The sequence below is a fragment of the Malaclemys terrapin genome, chromosome 21 (assembly GCF_027887155.1).
Source record: "Malaclemys terrapin pileata isolate rMalTer1 chromosome 21, rMalTer1.hap1, whole genome shotgun sequence".
Lineage (NCBI taxonomy): Eukaryota > Metazoa > Chordata > Testudines > Emydidae > Malaclemys > Malaclemys terrapin.
Genome location: NC_071525.1, coordinates 2,660,858 through 2,669,560, shown reverse-complemented (window position 1 = coordinate 2,669,560; position 8,703 = coordinate 2,660,858). Strand labels below are relative to the sequence as shown.

At 45.5% G+C, this 8,703-nt stretch overlaps 1 long non-coding RNA gene across 1 annotated transcript; it reads left to right on the top strand.

Moving 5' to 3' along the window:
• The first annotated feature begins 4,523 nt into the window (after window positions 1-4,523).
• LOC128827201 (uncharacterized) lies at window positions 4,524-7,409 on the top strand. The gene is made up of 2 exons (XR_008442943.1): window positions 4,524-4,592; window positions 6,107-7,409. It is a non-coding gene; the product is annotated as an uncharacterized LOC128827201 (long non-coding RNA).
• Window positions 7,410-8,703: the final 1,294 nt, after the last annotated feature.

The following is an 8,703-nucleotide window of genomic DNA, read 5'->3' as shown; positions in this document are numbered from 1 at the left end:
GTGATCCATTCTCTATCGCTCATTCCCAGCTGCTGGCAAACAGAGGCTAGGGACACCATCCCTGCACATCCTGGCTAATAGCCATTGATGGACCTATCCTCCCTGAATTTATCTAGTTGTTTTTTGAACCCTGTTATGGTCTTGGCCTTCACAACATCCTCTGGCAAGGAGTTCCACAGCTCCATAAGAGCATCCCATTTTCAAAAGTGACCTAGGCATTTAGGAGAGCCCCAATTTCATTGAAATTCAATGGGCTTTAGGCTGCTAAGTGACTTAGATATTTTTGAAAATTTTATCCTTTGGCCTTGCAATTCTGAGCCCAGCAGCATCTAAATGCCTTTAAATATCCCTGTGCTACATGCTAGGCAAAACAAATTGCTGAAGCTAAAGGGTACCTGATCTCCTGTAGCAGTCTGAGCAGCGCTAGCACCGTCTCAGGACACGGTGAGCTAGATTTAGGGTTGATTTCAGTGCAGTGAGGCTGATTTATTCCAGCTGAGGAACTGGCATAAAACAATTGTTCCAATATCTATTCCTGGGGGAATTCTGCACCAAAAAATACAACATGCTGCGCACAATATTTTAAAATTCTGCAAAATTCTGCATATTTTTGTCAAAAATAACTCAATATAATCACAACAGTTTCAATTATTTTGGTAATTTATTTCAAAATACCTGTCCTCAAGTATGTCTGTAACAATACAGACAACAAAAACATTCCCCCCAGAAGCAGAGAGTTAAAGAAACCCCTACAACAACCTAGTTCCTGTTTCTCTGTTATGTTTTTGTTGGGTACCTCAGTCTGGGTATGTCACATGTGCCAGTTGGACCCACCTTGTGGGAAAACTCTGCCTCTCCAGTCTAAGACACCCACACACTCCCTCCAGAAACCAGCTGAGGGGTGCCCCTCCCCCTGCCTAGACTCCTGCATCCCCAACCCCCCAGATCCCAGCCATGGGGCACCCTCCCCAGCCCAGAAACCTGCACCCCGTAACCCCCCAGAGTCCAGGGATCTAGAGAGAGAAACAGCCTGATGCCGGGTCCTGGGCCTGTACAGAGTTTCCTGCATGTTGCCTCTTTCCTTCAGGATGTGCTGGGAACCGCAGCTGCCCAGAACCCTCCAGCTCCCACTCCCCGTCTCTCCGGCAGTGTCCTGCATTTGCAAGCTGGAGAGCTGGGCTCTGCTGTGAGGGCCATCAGCCCTGCAGCATTCTGCGGGGAAAAATGAAATTCTTCACAGAACAGTAATTCTGTGTAAATTCTGCATTGTGCAATGGCGCAGAATTCCCCAGGTGGAAAGATCACTAACCAAAGGTTAATTGATTAAGCCTCACAAACCATGGAACAGAGTAACTTTCCCAACTTCCTACAATGAATTGGAGGTTTCATTGGGAACAGAATTTAAGATTTCTGGCTCCAAATTCTCCACTTTAGTCACCAACACAATCCTTCCATCTCCCTTAGGGAAAGGCAGAGTTTTATGACAAATGTGCAAGGAATTCTCTTCTCCGGAATGCAGTCATCTGATTGCAAGACACTCAGCCAACCTTGCTGGAGTCCTTTAAGAAATAATTCTGGTGCAGGTCAGATAATGTAAACATGGCAGGGGGGTATAGCTTAGGGTGACCAGATGTCCCAATTTTATAGGGACAGTCCCGATTTTTCGGTCTTTTTCTTATGTAGGCTCCGATTACCCCCCACCCCCGTCCCGATTTTTCACACTTGCTGTCTGGTCACCCTAGTATAGTTTCAAGTGGATTTTGTAGTGGAGAAGGTAGCCTGTTTGCAAGGCTGTCTTTTGGCTTCTCTCCATTAAGTTTTTTTGAAATTTCCATGCAGGGAGAAAACTCTGGATTTGAAGGACGCATTCTCCTCTTGGCTTTAGTTTCGTTGTATTAATCAGAAGTGGTTGAACCAGCTCTCCAAAGGCATGGCTCGCCCTGCTCTCTTGATTATACCCCTGTCGTTCCCACCCCCTGCTTGTTCTCACTTGTCCATCATTATTTAAGGGCGGACACACCTGGATTCCATATGAGGCGGCTCATAGGATGAGAGAGATAATTACATAGGTTTAATTTCCTAGTATCATTCTGTCTGCTTGCCAGTCTAATCTATTTTATATTTTTACAAGGCACCCATTACTGTAGCATCCAGGTGCCAGGTCTACATATCGTCTGCCAAACGATGCAACAGAGGAAAGATTGTAAATTCAGCCTTTCCTAGGTTATATCCTCCATCGATTGGAGTCTTTAAATTGAAATGGGGCCTGATTTTCCACTGCACTGCACCTTGTGTGCGCGTTTATATCAGTGCAAAGTTGGACGTGAAGGGCTACCTTTTCTGATCTTGCAGCATTTCACATTCATTTTGCATTGGTGTAAACGACCGCACAAAGGTGCAGGGCAATGGAGAATTCGGTTCTCCCACCACAGTTTACAGGCCTTAGTGCAGGAAGTGCCAGGTGAAATTCTATGACACTATTATGTATGGATTCAGCCTGCCCTACATATCTATGAATATATGACAATGAAAGGATTTTTTTCCCCCATCAGCCATGTGAAATGACAGTGTGACTTTGTATTCTAAGCTTAAAAACCTTCCCTTATATTTCTCTTTAACTCTCCTGGTGAACCTTGAATACAAAAGCTAGGTTCACTTGGGGTAGACCCCAAAAAGGCTGCCGTAGTGTAGATGTCATTTCTGCTGAGGTTCATCAATTCTTGTATGTTCCATCCCAACATGATTTTAAATTGCTGGGCTTACATGCCCCCTCTGTGTTGCTTTGTGACATGCTGATGAAACTAAATGATGCTTGAGTGTGTATCCCGTCTGGAAAACTCTTGAAGATGGCCCCGCTCCATGGCACAGCACCATGACGATGCCTCGTAGCCACTCGATGGTTTTGTATGAGATTTATAGCAATAGATAAGCATACCAGCTGCCATAGGATTTGAGACACATAACAAACTCCCTGGGTTTTGGATCAGGGCCTGCAAAGCTTTTCCTCTGGAAAGTGCTTTACAAGATCACCTCATTAACTAATTGAGAAGAACAGCCTTTAGCTCAATTAAGGCATAATTGCAAAGCAACTCAAAGGATGAGGCAGTGTCAGGGCTCTCAGCATGAATACATCACCAGCTACCTAACAGTCCTGTATTCACATCAGCCAAATGAGAAAACCCTACAAAAGGGCTGGGCCAAACTTGCAAGGTGTGATCGTAGGACTAAATCCCGCTCTACAGTTTCAAGGGCTTAGCATTAAAACTGGCAAGATTCATTTGAAGATTCGGGGTCAACCTTCTCCCCCCGTCCCCAGTAGCTTGAGTGTTCCTGCTCCACTCCCCTGACCTCTGCTAAATTTTTCATTCACCCAGGGAATCTCGGCTAAACCTCCTCATTTCTATACAGGGCCCAATTCTGTGACATGCCACCAGTGGGAGTGGAGGGAATGCCAGTATTTGGCAGGATAAGACCCACTGCTTCTTTTACTAAAGAAAACAATGAAACGATGACATATCTATAGTTCAAAGGTTTCTCCACGTGCTGTGGTGTGGTTGGGTCTTCCGTGGCCCTAGTGACTCCTGCATCCCTGTTTTGAGTGACAAAAACTAATAAAGCAGCAAAGAGTCCTGTGGCACATTATAGACTAACAGACGTATTGGAGCACGAGCTTTCGTGGATCAATACCCACTTCGTCGGATGCATGCACGAAAGCTTATGCTCCAATACGTCTGTTAGTCTATAAGGTGCCACAGGACTTAAAAACTAATAACCAACTTTAAGGAAAAGTGATTTTTCATGGGAACGTCAGATCAAAGGGCCTGATTCTCAGTTACTTCATTCATGCACTGAGATCAGGAATGGTATATGGACGACTACGCTGGCTTTAAGCTTCCTTTGTATTGGGGCAATCTAGGGTATTGCCTGGCTCCTGGTGTAACCCAGGGCAGCCCCAAGGCTTCTCTAACTTATGTTTTGCTTCCTGTGACCCCTGGGAAGCAGAGAATAGCGAGAGCGCAGTGTGCTCTGGCCACCCCAGAGGCTGGGATCAGAGCCTTTTCCCAGCTCCACAATGGTTGGGGAAGCTCCCTCCTCAGTGAGGGATGCTAAAGGGGCTCTTTCCTCCCACTGTAAGGCCCCTTTACATTGCAAAAGTGACCTAAGCATCACTTAGAATCAAGCCCATCATTTTCATTCTCCCCGAGTGAATTTATTTCTCTGCGTGTATGGCAAAAGATGTCATTGCTCACCTGCGTTTTTATTTTAAGGCAGATCTGAGAACACTGACTGTTCAAGCAGAGAATTTGAAAAATGTCTTCATGTGAACGAACCTTTGTGCTTCAGGCAGGGCTGACACACAAATCACCAGTTGCTAAAATAAAAAATGCCCCAGAAAAGGGAGTTTTCTCTCCCAGATGACACTCAAACTACTAATTTGGTCAATTTGGGGGTTGTGAAAGAACAGGGGCCTCATGCCTGGGACAGTGTCTCACTTCTGGGAGGCCGGGCTTAGGGACCATATAAAGGTTCTTTCATCCCAAAGCCCCTGAATCCCCTTCGCATTGATTCACTTGCTCTCACTGGTGAATTGGGTAAGTCAGCGGATACTGCATTTATTAGTGAATTAGCATTAAATGGGATGATTGTGTCAGACTTTATTGCCAGTGCTAATGTGAGATCGCTCACTATATTACTGGCAACCTTCTATTGCTTCTATTTTATTTTGATGAGGCAGATTAAACACTCGTGGTGCCAAACTTTCGAAGTTAAGGAGTTTGGTTTCCTCCCATAGGCCAGATGCCATTGGCTTGATGGAGTTACTCCTGGTTTGCACCAAACTAACTCAGCTGACTTTGACGGAGTTATTTCTATACATAAAACTGTAATTCTATTGTCTCCATTGGAATTAATCCTGATTTACTCCAGTGTCAGTGAGAAGGGAATGAAGGCCAGAGTGCTCAGAGGTTACATAAGTGGTTTTTGCATGCTTAGACGAAAAAGCTAGCAACATTCTGGTGTGACGGTGCATAAGGGGTTTGATAGTATCAGGGGGTAGCCGTGTTAGTCTGTATCTACAAAAACAACAAAGAGTCTGGTGGCACCTTAAAGACTAACAGATTTATTTGGGCATAAGCTTTCGTGAGTAAAAACCTCACTTCTTCGGATGCATAGAGAAATTCTATGCATCCGAAGAAGTGAGGTTTTTACTCACGAAAGCTTATGCCCAAATAAAAGGGGTTTGATAACATTTCCAGATTAGAGCACAAATTCCCCAGGGTTAATTGTTGCAGGAGGGGAAAATGAACGGGGAAAGCGATGAATTGCCGGAGAACAAAAGGGAAGATTGCCGGAGAAGTCTTTTGGTTTTATGGGAGTATTTTGCTTAGCACAATGGGGCCCGCATCCTAGTCTAGAAGTTCTGCATAATGTTATTGCAATGCAAAAAATAATAGTAATAAGGGTGGTTATAAAATGTTCAAAGCCAAGGGTCTAGGAGATGGAAGGGGCAGGGCAGAAGTGAGTGAGACCTAGAGGAAGGCAGTGCCGAAGGAGGGACAGGCAAGGGGAACTGGAAGGGTAAAGGGAATTGGAAGGAAGGGACTTATTCTAGATCTGAGTCTCCATTGCCCTGTGTCAGTTATTTGAATCCTGCCATTGTGATTTTAGTAGTTTACATCTACTGTGTGAACCAGGGCTGGCTGAACATTTTTCATCAGAATGGAAAATTGGGTTTTGACTAAGCCTTTTTCTTAGTTGGGCTTCTTTCCTTAAAAAACAAATGTCCCACCAGAAAACCAAAACCAGGACATTTTTCAGCACGAGACACCTTATATTAAATTTTCAGCTGAAAATTTTCCATTTACTTTTTTTTAAATGACAAGTCAGAATTTTACTCTGGAAGCCCCAGCCCCCTTTTCCCATTTTTGACTTGCTCCAATGTGAGTAACTGCACAAGATGTGGGGCAATGCAGATGCAGGTCCAGCACGTTTTCATCCAGAACTTAAGACATCATTAAAACACCCAAGAGTGTGTTTTAAAACACCCACCTTCGATCTCATTGGCATTTGTGTAGCAAATGTAAAAACCATCCAACATTTCTCCCAGGTTTCCCTGAACTGCAGATGATGGCTTCACGGCAAAACCAGCAGCAACGCAAGCAAACTCTCACCCTGCCACCGGCACTGAGCAATGCCACTTCAGAACCGGCACCGACCCCAGAAGCAGTACCAGAACCATGTCCAGCAACAGTCGAAGAACCAGAAAATTCACCTCAGGAAGAAGAGGGGCTACAGGAGGAGTATAAGCAGCCACTGAACCAGCCTCTTGGACCAGCTCCAGAACTAGAACCAGAACCAATACTATGCCCAGAACCAGAATCAAATCCACCAGAAGTTAAAGAAATAGAATATTTACAACCAGACCACCAGCAATACAAACATCCACCAACCCTACCGCCGGCACCAGAAATGGAAACATCAAAGGAATATCAGCAAGCGGAACCGGAACCGGAACCGGAACCGGGACGATGCCCACCACCAATCCATGAACCAGAAGGTCCCCCTTTTGTGCAACCATCTTCACCTGTGGAAGAGCAGCAACAGAAACAACCACATCATTGGCCGCCAAAGCGGAAGTAGCTTCCAGCTACCATGATATGAAAAGCAAGACCCCGTGCTTGACACAGTTAACCTCATCTTCTCATCTGCTGTGGGTTTAGGTGGTTTTGCTGTAGAGATTTCAGCGTTTTGTCTGGTATATGTTAGGGCCTGTTAAATATACTCCATTAGTATCCTTAAACTGATTCCATGCATGGGACAGATCCTCTTGAAATCACTGGAACTCTTCTGATTCACACCAACTGAGGATCCTTCTTGTCTATCGCTCGTCTATAAGAGATGTAGGTGCAGGCTGTAGGTGCTATGAAGTTCTGAGCGAATGCTTTCACTATCGGGTCCCTGCTTTTGAAACCCATCCAAGAGAAAGAGTGAGAACTGGGCTGTCTATACTGATTTTTACCTTCACAACCCTATTAATAGATCCCAAGGGCCAGTGTGATCTTCATGAACTCCACTCTGCTAATAACCTCCAGCCTCAGGAAAAAGGAGTGTCTAGATTCAGTGCTTGGTGTGTATTAACTGGTGAATGACGAGGATCAGTTAAAAGGCTTGAACAGGGAGAGAACAATATATAAGTTAGGAGTGTTTCATTCTAATGCATGATGGGATTGACTTTTCACCTTTGAGGAACTAAAATCCCTGGGACGTAGATAGACACTAACCAATATGCACTGTGGAATGTCATATGCTGGGATAATTGTATCATTAAATGGCATGGTCCACTATTGGATTGTGCGCTGCTCTCTAGCTGCATGTGCGCCACAATAAAATCTACCATTCCTGGATGGTCACACCTGCCTGCTAGTGTTTCTCTGGTCTTCTACCTTCCCTCCTACCCCCAACACACACTGACTTACCCAAGTTCTTGTTTCTAGGGGTAGCAAGAATAATTATGTCTTTATGCAGCACGTTAGATCTACAGGGCAGGAACTGCCTCTTATTATGTGTCTGTACATTCAAGGGAACTCCCAATCTAATTATTGCCACAATTCAGGGCAACTGGACCCGTATTTCCATGCAATGGTCCAGCAAGGGTGCCCGCTGTCAGGCTTCCAGCTCCCCAGCCGGGGCCTCTCTTGGGTGGAGACCTGGGTCTCTCTCCCTTCTGACCAGGGTATTTCCAGACTGAACAGCAAGTCTGAGATTCAGCAAGGGGAGAGGGTCTCGGCGCCTGGGCTCCAGCTGGAGCGGGAATGTCTAGACTGCTATTTTTAGCCCCATCGTGTGAGTCAGTCGATCCAGGCTCTGAGCCTCACGGCCAGGGGGTTTTGTTTTGCAGCGTAAACGTGGCTGTAGAGCTTAAGGCCTGAAAGGAGCATCAAATCTTCCAGCTTAACCTCCCGTACATCACAAGCCGCTAACAGCACCTCGCCACCCCCCTGCTAAACCCAGCAAATGGAATTAGACCAACGTATTACAGCCCTCTGGAGACGTTTGTCACGTCGTGTACTGCGCGACTGGAAGGTGCTCAGATACGGTGGTGATGGAGATGTTACAAGAACCTATATAGACTAGAATAGACATAACACATAACATTAGCATAAAACCTTGATTTTTTTTTAATGAAAACGTGACCATTTTGGACAAAAAATTCCCATTTTGTCCCAAAGCTGCTTTCCCCTCAAAACATTTAGATCGTCCCCCTAATCCTCATTGTCAAGTGATGCCTTTTGCTATGTGCCAGTAAGTACAAAACCACCTTCGCTTCCGGGTGGCAAGGCTCATGGAACCACGTTCTGTTATGAAAAGCTGACCTGAAAGTGAAATCATCTAGGACTAGATTGTGGCATCTAGTTATAGCTCAGGGTGGGGGTGGCACAGCGCACTTCTGGAGCACCCGCGTGCATTGGGGAAAACAGTTATTCCCCTATACGAGAGACAGTGCAACCCCACCCACCCTATGCAGCCAGCCGTGCTCTGCAAAAGCCTACGTGTGTGAGCCCAAATGTTACACCCAGTACTTGAGGTTCTCCTGTAAGTGAAGTGAACACAGACCCAGCTGAGCCTCCAGCCCTGCAATGCAGATCATTTGCGATGAATGAAAGGATTCCCGCTAAAATAGGAAACACATGGAGAGAGGTGCGG